The 17120-nt window shown below is 35.4% G+C and overlaps 1 protein-coding gene across 1 annotated transcript in view; it reads right to left on the bottom strand.

Moving 5' to 3' along the window:
• Nucleotides 1-17120, bottom strand: part of ARID1B (AT-rich interaction domain 1B) — a 574571-nt gene that overhangs the window by 160570 nt on the left and 396881 nt on the right.

Below are 17120 nucleotides of genomic sequence, written 5' to 3'. Positions count from 1 at the left end.
CTGTCAGCACATGATCCAGTGAATCTGTTCAAAGTGCCATACAAATCAACAGGACTTTAGGTGAAGACTTGCTATATGAATGGAATGCCTGATTCTTAAATGATTACTTCAATAAACTAAAATACCATAGGCTTTAGATTCCTTTATTTAGAAGGTGACATCAGAGAATTGTTTCACCTTCAAACTAGGTCATTCTATTGTAAGAACAATCTAGATTTTAGTTAAATCTTGTGGTGAAAAATTCCAACGTTTTAAGTAACTGTAAAACTGCAATTTTAACAAAATAGGGATATGTGCATTTTTATATGTTTTTGTGAAGATAAATCCCCTTGCGGTTATGGTGGCAGGAATGAGTTGTAATGCTATAATGTACGTTTTTAAAATAATAACTTTATCTAAATAAAGATTTTTAATGCTATCTAATTTTATTTTAACACCCTCTGAGGCAGTCATTAAATCTCCATTTGACAGATACAGAAATTGAAGTGCAGAGCAGAAGCATTGTTGAAGATTATACCAGCGAGGGCAGAAAGGAGGGAAGTGACTCCCCCCACCCTCACCAGCACATAAGGAGTACTGAGACTAGTTCAGCCTCCTTCCCCATGTGAGTACTCCAGGGCCCAAGACGGGGTCCACCACCAGTAAGTACTAGGTAAAGGAAGGGCCTGTGTGGTGACAGGACTCCCAGGTCAGCAGTTCTGCAAACCCAATCGAGGCAGACAGCTAGATGCTGAGTGAGTTCTAAATGTAAGATGCAGTGTGAAAGATGTTCACACTGGTAATTTAGGATTAACTGTTGCAGAATGAGACCAGAGACACCTAGTTATGCTACTGTCTACAAGGCACACTCAATCCTAATTGACAGCCTCCACTCATTTGATTTCATTAGTGTTTAATTTTCCTCACTGCTTATTACTGGGACTTTTGAAACTAGGGCTTTGGAAACTTAAAAGGAAGATGCTTAAAACCCACAGAATGCATCTAGACCAGAAAGTACAAAAGGGACAAGGTAAAGCAAAGCTGGCAGGGTACCTCAAAACATCACAACACAAGCTCAGGATTAGGATCAAGGTACCATGGACAATGTTTCATTTTTTGTACCACATAATTAGCTTCCTTTATTTAACAGCAAAATTGCCAAAGATTAAAAAATATAGTCCAAAGTATAGGTGATGAAAACTTTGTTTACAGAAAAACAAGAATGCCTTGTACTGAGAAGAATAACATTTTTCTAAGTAAAATAGTAATCTTCAACAACCAAATAATTGTGGTTTTGAATAAAGAATGTAACAGAAACAGGGTAGATTGAAAATATCACCCCTAGAAATAGTATCATCAAACCTCCAAAATAAAACTGGGCAAAAACAATCAGATTTTCAGAATTCAGAAATGAAATATATAAACATTTCTGCTCAGGACACAAGGGATGCATGACAATACACATGTACACATCTGGTAAAATATTATATTTAAATTGATTATTGGGTTCAACTGTAATTCGATTTAGACTTTTTGAATTGAACACAACGTTTGTGAAGCCATGGAAGAAACCGAAGATTATGATGTAACATGCTATATACAATGTAGGAAGTAGTTGCACTACAGCAATCAAAACATCAGTTAGTAAAAGTGTACAAACATGCACACACATGCTGACATGCCGAAGGAGAAAATAAGATATCAGTCCATTCTTTCTCCCACCCCAGTACGAATGCTGACTTCTCATAGCCTCAGAGGATGGGCAGGGATGGGGTACAAAGAGTGATTGGCAGGTCCAAGATAATTACTTAAGTATATACCTCCAAGGGGTTTCCTTCCTAACCTGGTTCAGCAATTCATAAATGCATCTGCAGAGGCTCTTTAAACCCAGGAATTGCAAACCATGCTCTGTGAGCCAAAATGGACCCAACTGCTTATCAGTCTATAGGCCAGATATTCTTAAATGGTTCAACAAAAACATGAAAAGAACAATATTTTGTGACGTGAAATATATGAAATCCAAATTGGGCATCCATAAAATTTTGTGGAATACAGCTACACCCATTGCTTGGGCTTTGAGGCCCTAAACCACATACTATTTGGCCCTTTTAAAAACGAGCTTGCCGATCCCTCATTTAAATAGCAAAGGTATAGTACGGTCTCAATTGCCTGTGTCTCTTCCTTGGGGAAAAAACAAGAATGAGACAGGCCTCAGAAGAACTGCACAACGACCTTTCCAGTATACCACGATCTGTTCAAGCTTTAATAAGAACTGGAACTTGCTCCTCTACTACATCCTGTGGGAAAAAAAATGTACTTAACACCAGATACAAGTTTACTGTCTTTAAAGGCATCATCATAACCCATAATCCACCTGTAACAATGGGTGGGGGAATCTATGTTACTTGTACATGGTAGTATCTACCAAATCTGGATCACTAATAGACAAAAGGGCTGTCAGAGAATTAGTTGGGAGAAAATATGCCTTTGAACCTGCTTCAGAGAAAAAAAAAGGCAGATAACTAGATATAAAACCATTATCTTCTATTATACTACACACGGAAAGAAATATTAAAAGGACTGAATGTAGATTCAATTTTTAAGTCATTAATTGTAATTAAATAATCTTATGTAAATCTTTCATCACAAGGAACAAATTGTTATGCTGGAATTTTTGTAATTCTCTGTATGACCTACAAATTCCTTCCCTTTCTTCCTTTAAAAAACAAAAACAAAGTGGATGGGTGTTAAGAGAGCATCATTCAAGCTGTAAAGGCATCAAAAACATTTCTGTTTTTCAACAAGCTGGTCAAGGAAATATCAAGAGAAAAACAAAAACAGTGGCTTTCTTAGTGTTCACATGTCATCAGAATTGCAGTGCTGACTAGACCGCAGTGTAACAGAGGGGTCATAAAAAAGATATAATTTCCATATTACTGTTATATGCACATGTAACTTTTATATGTAAATTATACAGAAATATTCCCACCCTGCAGATACTTAGGATATCTACATGTATAACTATCTTAAAGCACCTTAATAAAAGAAGTTCAACAATGGTTTAAGCATTCAGCCTAGTTAACAAAGAAGCTCTGTAACTAATACTCCTCTAGAGGACAATTCAGTCAGCAGGGCACCAACTCGATTCTTCTCTTACAAGTGCGATCAGATCTATGATGCCTGTAAAGAACAGAGAGACCTTACAGCATCTCATTCTCACTAAGGCACCTTCAAGCTACAGTGCTTTCATTTATCTTGCTGGAAAGCTGGCAGGTAAGGTAATTGCAGGCAGGACTTTTTTAAGGGATTGGAGTCCCTACACTCCAAGGCATTCCTTAAATCCTTCCTCTCTTTTGATGGAATGATTGGTACAGCTATGATTTCATGGGCTCATGAATTCACTATTTTGCCATCACAATTTGATTTGGTAAAATCTACGCATCAAGTTAGGTTTTCAATATCTGACCGCTCAAAATACTGAACATCAAAAATAATGTAACTCTGTCAGTAATTAATTTTTAAAATCACTGCCTTAATAAAAGAAAACAAATCTTGTTTTGCTTTAAAATTTTATTTAATGTTACCTGCAAAAAATTTCTATCTGTAACCATCTTTCCTCTACCCTCTGCCCATGTAGAATTTTCATTCTAACTCAAGTGACAAGTGCAAGGGATTTCACTGTGCTTAGGATGAAAAGTCACCAGGGAGGAATAATATTTTACCAGGCATTGGCAAGAGGAACACTCATAAGTTAATATATAGCACTAATACGTTACTGATTTCTATACGATGGGATAGGGTGGGGGAAGGCAATAATGGAAGAAACGTACATGGGAACATGCCAAAAAGAAAGCGGCCAAACATCTTTTAAGATTTACATATAAATAAAATCACATATAAAATTAAATAAACTGTCATATCTATATATTGCCTACGACCTTCCCTACTCATATCTTACATAATATGACTTACTACATCAAAACATATTTTTGCTTTTGATGGTACTCAGTTAATTGTAAATTAGCTTACAAAAGGATAAATTCAGTCTATACTGGTGGTATTTTATTGCCTTAAAAGAACTGGGAATAAGTTAGAAAATTTGACTCCCTTACTTAATTAAATAAGTATTTTTTTTTTTTAAAAAGCAAATGAACTTCAAAATACTCTAAGCTATTCTTCTCAATGTAATTAGTTGATGGTATTAGATCAGCCACTGAGAGAATGGCAAAGCGTTGTACACATTTGGACAGCTCTTGCTCAGAAGTACCCCAAGAGAGTATGAGGATAAATACTGAATTAGAAACAGAGAAGATATTTCAATCAATGAGACCAATTCAGGTCTCTTGCTTAAAGATTTTAATAGGACACAGTTAATGATTTCTCACTATAACTTCCCATGAGGTTAAAGCACAGGTTAAAATGCCAGTTCAATGGTCTTTAAAAAAAAAATGTCTTTTAGCCACCTTCAAAAGCAGAAATAGTCCAGTCTCCTTTATTAGAATATTAAGTATAAAACACAGGCATGCATTTTTTGTTTTTTTCTCTCCAACTAGATCCCACATTTCTTAAGGGTAGTGATGCCTTATGCCAGGTGTGGTGCTATAGAGAGGCTAGATTTGACTGTTCACTGGTAAAGATCACTAAAATTATAAGCTACATAGTAAAATACAGCTGCAAACACTATACAAAGTAATTCAGTTCATGCAGATATTTCTAAATATTTACCATAAGTACTCTACTGAAAACCACTGGCTTAGCTATTTAAAATTTAGTAATGAGTTCTCAACTTCTGTTTCCAATTAACACCCAGGAGAAAAGTATTCAACCCCATTAGATAGTTAGTGCTCTAGAAACACAAGGTAAAATTACATCATACCTTCCAACTTCATTTCAGAAATATCTTTCAGACATATGATACATATACACCTTGAAATTGAAATTAGAACTGAGTCAACAATTTGACCGACAAATACATACACAAAAGGAAAAATCTGACAGTGACTTTAATTTCCATGATGTTCATAAGGCTTCTTTTCAACACAAACCTATGTATTTCAAGACATTTACCAAAGTCCCTGCTATTCTCATTTGTCTAGACAGAAAATGAATTAAAAGTTTAGACTTCTTGTTAAAAAGGAGAAAATGCACAGGCACCAGAAAGACAGAATCCATGAAGAAAATCCTTCCAAGCACTAATTTTCAGGTTAGAAGCATCTGCATTTCAAGATACACACACACACACACACACACACACATATATAAAATACATATTTTATTTTCTATGTAACCATGTTCACATAACAAATATTTGTTTCAATTATATGTGACAATATATAAAATATACGGCCTTAAGATGTATGAAGTCAATGGGAAAAGAAGTCGGACCTTAATTTAAAATAGCTACAAACTACAAAAATGAGAAAGCCATATCCACAGCCAGGGATGACATAAGAAACATTAAAAAGTCAAAATTTATTTTAAGAGAGGGAGTCAAAAACCACTTTTTGAGGAAATGACTTGCATCTGCTTCATTAACATTCTTTCTCAAGAAAATGTTCCACTGTAAGTAACGTTCATTTTAGTGACATTTATAGGATAATCGGCTAAACTGATATTTTGCAAAAGCAAAGAGTTAAGCATATTATTACAGATAAATATTGTTATATAGGTTTTTTTTCCTTGATTCTTTTAAAACCAGTACTTAAATATAGGCTATCCTCCAAGGTCCTTTGATTAAAACTCCTGATATGAAATTGCTGCCATTCTAAATTTAGAAGTGATCAACATGTATGAAATATGCATCATATGAGGGATTTCTTTTTTCATTGCACTAGACTCGGGGGTCTCTGAAACATTCTTAAGTTTTTTTAACTCTGCCCATGGAGATTCTCTGCTCTTCCATTATTCACAACAGTCTTGAGAAGTTATGTAGACTAGGAAGAACAACAGATAGTCCTTTTGCAAAGTATAGGCAGTCTTGAACTCGAAAACACCTTGGTAAGAAAATTTTGTTTATAATTTTGTTTTGGTTGTATGGAATTTGGGACTTTTATCATTTGGAAGTAACATTATCTTCTTGGTTTATTCAGACACAAGTCTCACAAATGATAATGATGACCTGAGCAACAATTACGACTACTATCATTTTCCTGGCTCCTTCCAGGTCCCAGAAATATTATGTACCTTTTCTCAGATGAGGAAACTATAGCATCTTGTTAGCTCCAGTCCACTGTTTCAACCATGACCCTTCCCAGACCTAAAGTCAAGGTCTAAATCAGTGCTGAACACATTGAAAACTGCACATGTGAATGATTACTGACCTTTTATTACTCCAAGAGTACTGGTATTTTAAAGAACACACTTATAAATACAAATGGTGGCATATCAGTGAAATTAAAACTGCATAAAAAAAGTGAGAATACTGAATTATTTGGGGAGAGTTGCCCTGAGAATTTGTAGTAGGAGCTGTGAATACATGTTTATTCATGTGGGTGGATGGCATTTTATATTTAAGTCTGTAATACACGGACTTGTTATACCACTTCTCTCTGTCATGGAGTCCCAAAAACAAACAGCTAAATGATAAACTGCAATCAAAAGCAAAAAAGTGCTCTGAGAGAGGGGAGAAGTAAGGGTTGTAGAAGATGATAGCATGGGATGTCTTTAGGCAGGGAACACTTAACCCAGGGGCTGATATCTGAGATATGTCCATCCAGTTTTTTGGATGGACAAGCAGACTTTTGCCTGCTTGAGTCGTGGGGAAGGGGGCACCTGATTGTAGAAGGGAGAAGTGAGACAGAGAGAACGATGGATAAGGGCCATATACCCAGGGCACAAAGGGCAAGAACAACTATGAGAAGGCATGCTCCTTCTGGGAACAGTGAGGAGCTTGGGGTAGCTAGGAAAAATGCTGAGTGTGACAGAGGATAAGGCTAAAGAGGAAGGTTGTGAATGACCTTACATGCTTATACCATAGAATCGTGTTTAAACTTTTGGGGACTAGGGAGTCAAGAGAGGTTTCAAGAAATAGAGGAGAATAAACTGCAGTGGGGTATACCAAATAATAAATGTTTAACTATTCAAGAAAAAAAAATCACATTTTCAAACATTTATCAATAAAGAATATAGTCCACATATGATTAAAATTGTAGGTGTGCCATTTAGCAATAAATTTGTAAGTTTTTAAAAATTTACATATTTTTAGCATTATACAAAATTAAACAAATGAACAACAAAACGTGTCTAAATAACTAAAGTCTAAGTTAAACAGTACTGTTCAGAAATTGTCTTTACACTTTCTACACTGCAGTAATTTAATGAGTCTAACATAAGTATTCCTACTTATTTTGGTTATATGTAAGAATCGATGGATAAAATTAATTGAAAGAAAGATATATTTTACTTTTTCAGATATACTTACAAAAACCTAAGTAATATATGCCTTTAACAGATTATATTCTTAACTATATATTCTACTCCAAAAATACTGATGATGGTTCCCATGTTATTCAGCTACAAAGAGGGAAAACCAACTAATGACTCAGAGGAGGAGGGATACGGGTTTATGGATTAATGCTTTTCAAGTATCAATGCCGGGCATGAAACTTTAAATATTAATGCCCCATATGCTTTGAAAGCAAATTGACAAACTAACAAGATCTGTAAATATGTAAGATTTAGAGTTTCTCTACTGGTTCCCACTTTTATTGCTGAAAGCATATCATAAATCTTTAGAAAGGAAAAGCAATCACCACCACCTCTGGCATGTCACTTTACTGTTTATCTCAGAAGTACAATGCTTAGCACGTAGAAATTCTGAAAATAAAACTTAAAAACAAAAAGGCATGAACCCTCAGGAGACATTTATTTCTTCACTACTATAGCAATGAAATACTTTGAGACAGCAGATCTAAAGAAACTGCAAATAAATTAGCAACTTAAAAAAACAAAAACATAAAGTCACAGAACCCACAAATTGCACTAAATCTATATGGAATAAAGGGAAATTTTATTTGTAGAGCAACATTAAAACTTGGATGTTCTGACATTTTCCCCATTCACAATTCAACCATATGAATATGTTTGTTCTACTTCTTTCATTTAAATTTTAAAAACTTATTTTGAAATGAATTGAGAACTACAGAAAAGTTCCAAAAATAATACTGAGAGTTCCTGTATAGCCTTCACTCAGCTTTTCTCCTAGCAATAACCTCTTCAACGATCATGCATTATTTATCAAAACTATGAAACTAACATTGGTAAAAAACTGTTAATTAGAGCAGACACTTCGTTCATATTTTTGGAGATTCCCAATAGCGTCTTTTCTCTGCCCTAGGACCACATCCAGGATGCCATGCTATATTTAGTTGCCAGAGCTCCTTAGTATCCTCCAATCTGTGACAGCTTCTTAGTCTTTCCTTGTTTATCATGACCTTGACATTTCTGAAGTGTGCATGTTGGGTATTTTATAGAATAACCTTCACTCTGGGTTTGTCGGTACTAAGTCAGGATTAGACTGGGGTTATAGGTTTAGGGGAAAGAATATCAGAGAAGTGAAGTGTCATTCTCTTGGCAACTATGATATTGACAGGACTTACCTTCAGATGCTGTTAATCTTGATTACCTGGTTAAGGTGGCATCTGCCAGCTACTATTTTTACCTTTCCATATTCATGATCAGACAAATCCAGCCCACACTCAAAGGAGGGGGATTAAGCACCTCCTCAGAAGAGATTTATCAAAGAATTTACCAACTTAAGTTAAAACCATACAACAATTAATACATATTTTGAGGGAGACACTTTAAAGCTATGCAAGTATCCTGTTTCTCCTTAAAGTTTCACCCACTAATTTTAGCATTTATTAGAGGATCTTGCATGCCACATCTATTATCCTGGTGTTCTAATGGTGATTTTCTATTTTCCTCATTCTTTCTATATTCACTGTTTGTAATTCTTCTGTAAAGAAGAGTTGTCTTTTCTCCATTCATTTTACAAGGTCAAGACAATTTTATCTTTTATAAATGATGTTTTCTATATAATAATATTATATACATATTATTATTTGTGTAATAATAAAACAAATATGATGTTTTTGTATAATCATACTTTATAAGGTGATAATGCTTGTCAACAGTGAATGACAGTAACACTTCAACAACATATCCATCAATAAATGTTAAAGCAGACAGACCAGTACTGGACTCATTATTTAAGAACAACAACAACAAAATGTTGCCATTTAAGAGAGTAATATGCTAAAGTAGGAAGAGGATTGATCAGTTGTGAGGAAGACAATTTAATATTTTATTCATTGTGAAATGGAGACTATAATTATTATTCTGTCAATGGGCCAATATAATGAATAAAGCAAATGATATGGTAATTGTGAAGGACATCACTTTTAAAATTTAAGATAGTATTTTCTGAACCTATGTTAAGAATTAGACCCAGGATTCTGATCACTCCTGTTTTAAAGAGTAAGTTGGAAATAGAACAACAATGAAATAAATACTAAGGCCACATCAATTTTGAATCTCAACTTCTTTCTTTAAATGCATACCTCCCTTTATCATAATTATGCCAAGAGTTTTAAAAAAAAGACTCACTGGATTTCTTCATTATCTAGAGATAAAGATTAAGATTAGCTAACTAAAAACAGAAAGCAATAGTCTAATGCCTACAATATAACAGCTGACATTTTCTATTTTCATAGAAATTATGTTTTATGACTTCTGTATTCTTTAGAAAATATAGAGAATCCAGACATTTTTCACATTATCAGTTTGACTAGATTGCAGATAGATAGATGTTTTGTATAGGTTGTTTTTATTTTTTAAAGTGAATTCCATGCAGTATTCCCCCAAAGTCACACTTAAAAAACATGCATTTTCCTTAATTTCACTTATGATTCACAGGTTCACTTAGATAAAAGGTTTCTAAAATGAGGTGTTTTTCTGTTTTTGTTTAGGGGATGCTGGTCACTAAATCCTCAAGTACAATTTTACATAACAATTTTTCCAAAGTGCATATTTTCATTTTATAATAGATAACTTTAAAAACCACTTCTCAAAAAGAGGTAGTAAAATCACAAGCAGGGGCTTCGTAGAGAAACTTCCAATACTGATGATGATGGTGATGGTGATGGTGATGGTGATGATAATACCCAAAAAGTTTCACACTCAAACACTAGACCTCTCAACAGTAACTATATTACTGTATCTCAGATTTACAAATTATTCTGTCACTTAGAGGATATACCCACACTGATATAGGATAAAGATTTTCTCTGATGATCACTTTACACTACCATAAGGAGACTCAAAGACAGCAGGATTCCTAAAGGATGAAGAATAAGATTCACAGTTTCGCAAGCCACTTAATGCATTTGAACAAGGAGAGACTGAAGTAATTTGACTCGCAAACCTGTGTGATTGCCTAATTCCTCTTGATCCAATAAATTTTATGTTCTTCATCAACCTGTAAATCCCTGGAAAGTGTTGTGCAGTCTCCTGAATCTATTTTATTCTCTTCCTATAATTAAATCAACTTTTGTTTAAGGCAGTCGTTAAATTTCAGTTTTCTTTTTAACATTTGTATCATATCTAACATATTGCTTCTAGTATTCTGGGGTACAGTGGATACAAAAGAACCTGAGCTCTGGAAACCAGATACAAAACCTAGCTTTTATTATCTTTTCTATTTATAGTCTACTATCTTTTATAACTTCTGTATTCTTTAGAAAATATAGAGAATCCAGACATTTTTCACATTATTAGCTTGACTAGATTGCAGATAGATAGATGTTTTGTGTAGGTTGTTTTTATTTTTTAAAATGAATTCCATGCAGTATTCCCCCAAAGTCACACTTGAAAAACATGAATTTTCCTGTTTTCTAAGTGTGACTTTGGGGGAATACTGCATGGAATTCAGGCCAATTACTCACTCCCCCAGGCTACATGCCTCCACCTCCTAATCTGAATGTAGCCTTGGGGGGGGGGGGGATGAAAGTTAAGTACCTCACAGTGTTGCTGGGATAGTTAAATGAGCTGCTGTATACAAAGTGCTCCTGAGATAATGATTTCAACGGGGAAAATTTATAGTAACAATGTAGTAGTTAAAAATCTGAATTCTGTAGTAAGACAACAGTATGAAATCAAGTGCTGGCCCCAATAAGTAAGTTATTTAAGCTCAGTGAGCCTCAATTCTACTATCCACAAAATGGGGGAAATTATACACCATGTTGAGGATTAAATATAATTATGAATGAGAAACATTAAGTACACAGTAGGTACTCAGTAAATGGTAGCTATGTATTTAAATACATAATACACACACAAAGCTTATTTTTAACACTACTTGCAACATGAAATTACTTTTGAGTACAGGATAAAGAACTTTTAAATGAATTTTTGGAAAAAAAGTTATTTATAAGATGGAATGAGTAAATGATGACATGAATGTATCCTTCTACTTTTTAAAAACAAATATTTACCAGATAATGTGTTAAGTAAATATTTCTTTATTATGTTACTAATAAGCAGTATTTTATTAAGCAAATGCATATATTTAAAATGATGTACAATTTATTGAAAAGAAAGGTGCTCATATTGTTAGGTGAAAACCAAGTTAAGAGCAGAAATAAAAAACATGATAAAATTTATGTAAAATTGTACAAAATATTATACAAATGCATATACACACAAATAAAATATACGTATGACTCCAAGGTATATATATTTTATCACATAAGTATTGATGAATACTTAATAAAATGCTAACAGCAATTATTTTGGGGTGATGGAATCTAGGTCGATTTTTACTTTCTTCTTTGACCGATGAGTAGTTATTGTGCAAAAATGCTGAAACATTTTTATAAAAGAGGAGTCAGGAGATTTTAACACATAGCTACAACACAGCTTAATGAACAGAGGAAACTGAAGATAAACTTATGCCCATTAATAAAATTAATTTATGCCCATTCTAAGGCCAAAAAAAGTTTAAAAATCCATTTAAAAGATGGGAAACAGGTAAAAGTAGCAGCATATATCATCTCAGCATTTTCAGAATATATATCGAAGATTAATGCAAAATATGGTAATGAAGTGATAAGGTAAAGCTGGACAAAGAAAAAATTATGTTCATATGTATGGTCTGCAAATTTTTAGAGCTAAGATTTTTTAATAAAATTTTCTTCATAGTTTCTATTGGCAAGTCTGTTTATGCACAGACTTAGTAAAATTGCTGAGAAGAACTTTTTAAAAACTATATTTTAGGTAAGTAGAAAAAGCAAAGGCATTAATACTGATTTTCACAGTACTGCCTTTTGATATACCAGATTCTAAGCTTAACAACCCAACTCTCCCGAAGAGACTAACAAACAACAGATACAGACACAGACACTTACAGTGAAATGAGCCATGCAGCGATTGTTCACCCTGGAACCTGGTATGAGTACTGAGCCCTAAGATTTTCAGAAGAAATAGAATTCACATGTCTTTCAAAATTTTGACAGAGCTTAAAAGAAATAGTTCATACGTTATTGTTGTCATCTTTGAGGAATACAACGTCTTATCAGGAAATAAAGAAGACCACTACACTTCAGATTTCTATAGGCCCCTGTGCTCTGAAGAGTGATCATTTGGTTCTGAAGAGTTTAACATTACCACTTTTCTTTTACTTCCAAAGAAAATTACAATTTTTAAGACAATTCACTTTGAGAATTGCAGCTTTTAAAATTCCTGTTTCGGTTGGAAATTGGGGAAAGACTCAAACATGTTAGAGATAAACAGGGTCTTCAAGTATAGAAACGGAGTTAAAATAATAATGACAGTGTTACAAAAATACAGCCCACGGTGACTTTGTTCTACTGAGTTCACCTTTAGAATTCAGAAAATAAACAGGTACAAGTGGGACTAGAGTAGCGCGAGATTAGCCCTGCTCCACGGAAAAGTTAGAGAGGAACAGGAGGGAGACCAAGGCGGCAGTTTGGAAGTGCAGCTGACCTGGGGGAGCCTTCTGCACCACATGTGGCAGCCCTGGTTGCAGAGGCTGAGGAACTGAGAGGCAGAAACCTGGAGCCTGGCCTGGGGCCACAGAGCCCACGGGAGCGCACAGACAGGTACATGGAACTAGGAAGTAAGCCAGGCCGTGTTCCTTGGGGGTGCTACCCTCACCAGCACAGCCCTGTTCACCCCACATCCTACATAACTGAACCCCATCACCCACTCCCATTCCCTATGCTCCAGGTGCCCCCACCCCATCAGTCCCCAGTGCACATACCTGCCCCACACCCCCACCCCAAGTGCAACCCAATCCACCTCTGCTGCATCCCTCCCGAGCACTACCTCCCCCTCCCTGTTCCCTGCAGGCTGTTACCAGGGCATAAAGGCTGCCGGCACTAACCTCCATACCTAGGCTACCCCCGACACCCATCCATAGCATCCAACAGCCTCATCCCACCCTCCCTGAGCTCAGCGCATCCATCTACGGCACTCCCAGGCCCAAGCATGCACACGGACCCCCAATCATCTCATTTGGCTCTGGAACTGCACTTTAGAGCAGTCCTAGAACCGCGCATATGCACAACCCTCAGCCTCATTTCCCAGCACTGAAAAAGTGCAGACCTGCGCAGCCGGGTCACATGTGCCCCCAATTAAGGAAGGCATAATGCCGACCTGCTGCCACAGCTCTATGCATGCGCACAAAGCACCCCATACCTTAGACCAGTGAATGCCAGGGTTATGCCCCCAAGACCGGTGCACCCACACAGCTACGTCCTCCCTGGCCACGGCATGCCCACGTTCCCAAGCATCAGCGTACCATCCCCAACCTGCACCCATACCTGCCTTGAAACAAATCACCATACTGAGTGCTCCACCCAGTGCCCTGCTACCTGCTATATAACTATCCCGCAAACACAAGACCTTAGACTACTGAAAGAAATCAACTCCCAAAGTAAATCAATCAAGATACTTACATGCCACAAAGACAGCAGGAGATCACTAAGCATATCACAATGCAGAAAGATATAGCTCTGCCCAATGACCAAATTAAAACACCAGAGGAGACGGAGACGTTGGAACAACTAATCAAAGACATTCATACAACTCTATGTAATAAAATAAGTGGAACAGCAAATGATGTAAAGGAGATCAAGACAACAGAAGAGCACACACAGGAATTTGAAAGAATAAATAGAAAAATAGCATATATTACAGAGATATTCTGTTGACCAAATAGAAAACATACTAGAGGCACACAACACCAGATTTGAAGAAACATAAGAAAGAACTGATTTTGAAGACTCAAAACAGCAAATGGCAAAAAAGATGGAAAAACTGGAATGGGAACTCAGGGAAAAGATAGACAAAACAAAGCACTCAAATATAAGAATCACTTGTGTCCCAGAAGTAGAAGAGAAGAGTAAAGGGCTGGGAGGAGTAGTTGAGGATATAATGGGGAAAAACTTCCCAACCATCATAAAGGACATAAATATAATACAAGAAAAAGAAGCCCAAAGAACTCCAAACAGAATAAATCTAAATAGGCCTTCCCCAAGGCACATAGTAATCAGTCTGTCAAATGATGAAGAGAAGCAGAAAATTCTGAAAGCTGCAAGAGAAAAACAATCTACTACATACAAGGGAAACTAAACAAGACTGAGTTCAGACTACTCAACTAGCACCCTGGAGGTGAGAAGGCAGTGGTATGATATATTCAAGATTCTGAAAGAGAAAGACTTCCAGCTAAGAATTCTGTACCAAGCCAAATTGTGCTTCAAAACTGAGGGAGAGAATAAAGTTTTCACAGGCAAAGAAGTCCTGAAAGAATTTGTCAACAAGAGACCAGCCCTACAAGAAATACTAAAAGGAGTTTTGCTGGCTGAAAAAAAAAAAAGACAGGAGAGGGAGGTTTGGAGGAGGGCACAGAATTGAAGAGTACCACGGTAATTTAAATTATACAAAGAGAAAGAGGGAAAATAATATATAGATCTGACAAATACAACAAAAAAGATAAGATGGTAGAATCAAGAAACGTATTTTCAGTAATAACTTTGAATGTCAATGGAGTAACATTCAAACCATTAAGTGGTTTTAAGTAACCACTTAAAAGATACAGATTGGCAGAATGGATTAAGAAACATAATTCAGGTATATGCTGCTTAAAAGAAACTCATTTTAGACACAAGTTTACAAATAGATTGAAAGTTAAAGGATGGAAAAAGATTTTCCAATGCAAGTTGTAATCAAAAGAAAGCAGGAGTAGCTATACTAATACCAGACAAAACAGACTTTAAATGTAAACACATCATAAAAGATAGAGAAGGACACTACGTACTAATTAAAGGGTTAATTCACCAAGAAGATATAACAATCGTAAATGTTTATATTTCCAGTTAAGGAGCTCCAAAGTACCTGAGACAGACAGTGGCAAAAATGAAGGAAGCAGCAGATATTTCAACAATAATAGTAGGAGACTCCTACTCTATAGACAGAACAACCAGACAGAAGATCAACAAGGAAACAGAGACGTTAAATACCTTAATGAATGAATTAGACCTAACAGACATCTATAGGTCACTGCACCCCAAAGCACAAGGTTATATATTCTTCTCTAGTGCGCATGGAACATTCTCCAGGATAGATCATCTGCTGGGGCACAAAGCAGGTCTTCATAAACTTTAAAATAATGAAATTATTCAATAACTTTCTCTGATCAAAACGGGATGAAGTTGGATCTCAATAACCACCAAAGAACGAGAACATTCACACATATATGGAGATTAAATAATACACTCTTAAACAACTAGTGGGTCAAAGAAGTAATTGCTAGAGAAATCAGTAGCTATCTGGAAATGAATGAAAATGAGAATACAACTTATCAGAACTTATGGGAAGCAGCAAAGGCTGTGCTGAGAGGGAAATTTATTGCCCTAAATGCCTGTATTAAAAAACAAGAAAGAACAAAAATCAAGGACTTAACAACAAACCTAGAGGAACATGAGAAAAAATAGTAAATTAACCCCAAAGCAAATAGGAAAAGAGAAATAAAAAATTAAAGCAGAGATAAATGAATGGGAAAACAAAAGAACAATAGAGAGAATCAATAAAACCAAGAGTTGTTTCTTCGAGAAAATAAATAAAATTGATGGGCCACTAGCAACATTAATAAAGAAAACAAGAGAGAGGACTCAAATAAATAAAAATCAGAAATGAGAAGGTGTTACCACAGACCCTGGAGAAATAAAAGAAATCATAAGAGGATGCTATGAACAACTATACACCAATGAAATAGACAACTTAGATGAAATGGACAAATTCCTGGAGACACACAAACAACCTACAGTGACTCAGAAAGAAATAGAAGATCTCAACAAATCAATCACAACTAAAGAGATTCAATCAGTCATCAAAAATCTTCCTATAAAGAAAAGCCCAGGGTAAGACAGCTTTACAGGGGAATTTTATCAAACATTCCATAAAAAAACTAACACCAATCCTGCTCAAACTTTTCCAAAAAAATTGAGGAAAAAAGAACTCTACTGAACTCATTTTAAGAAGTTAATATTTCAATACCAAAACTGGGTAAAGATGCCATAAGAAAGGAAAACTACAGACCAATCTCCCTAATGAACTTAGATGCAAAAATTCTCAGTAAAATAATAGCAAATCAAATCCAAAAGCACATTAAAGAATTATACACCATGACCAAGTGGGGTTTATACCAGGAATGCAAGGATGGTTCAATATAAGAAAATCAATTAATGTAATATAGCAAATTAACAAATCAAAAGGGAAAAATCACAGGAGCACCTGAATTGATGCTGAAAAAGCAACTGACAAAATTCAACATCTTTTTCTGATAAAAATACTCCAAAAGATAGGAATCAAAGGTAACTAACTCAGTATGATAAAGGGAATATATGAAAAACTGATAACCACCCTCAAACTCAATGGAGAGAGACTGAAAGCTTTTCCCCTAATATCAGGTACAAGACAAGGATGCCCACTGTCACCACTATTATTCAACATTGTACTAGAAGTTCTAGCTAAAGTAATCAGGAAGGAAAAAGAAATAAAAGGCTTCCAAATTGGAAAGGAAGAAGTAAAACTATTATTATTTGCAGATGATATGATACTAT

This window comes from Tamandua tetradactyla, chromosome 2 (assembly GCF_023851605.1).
Source record: "Tamandua tetradactyla isolate mTamTet1 chromosome 2, mTamTet1.pri, whole genome shotgun sequence".
In the NCBI taxonomy this organism is placed as follows: Eukaryota; Metazoa; Chordata; class Mammalia; order Pilosa; family Myrmecophagidae; genus Tamandua; species Tamandua tetradactyla.
Note: the sequence above shows the minus strand (reverse complement) of the source record. Positions and strands in the feature narration are given on the sequence as shown.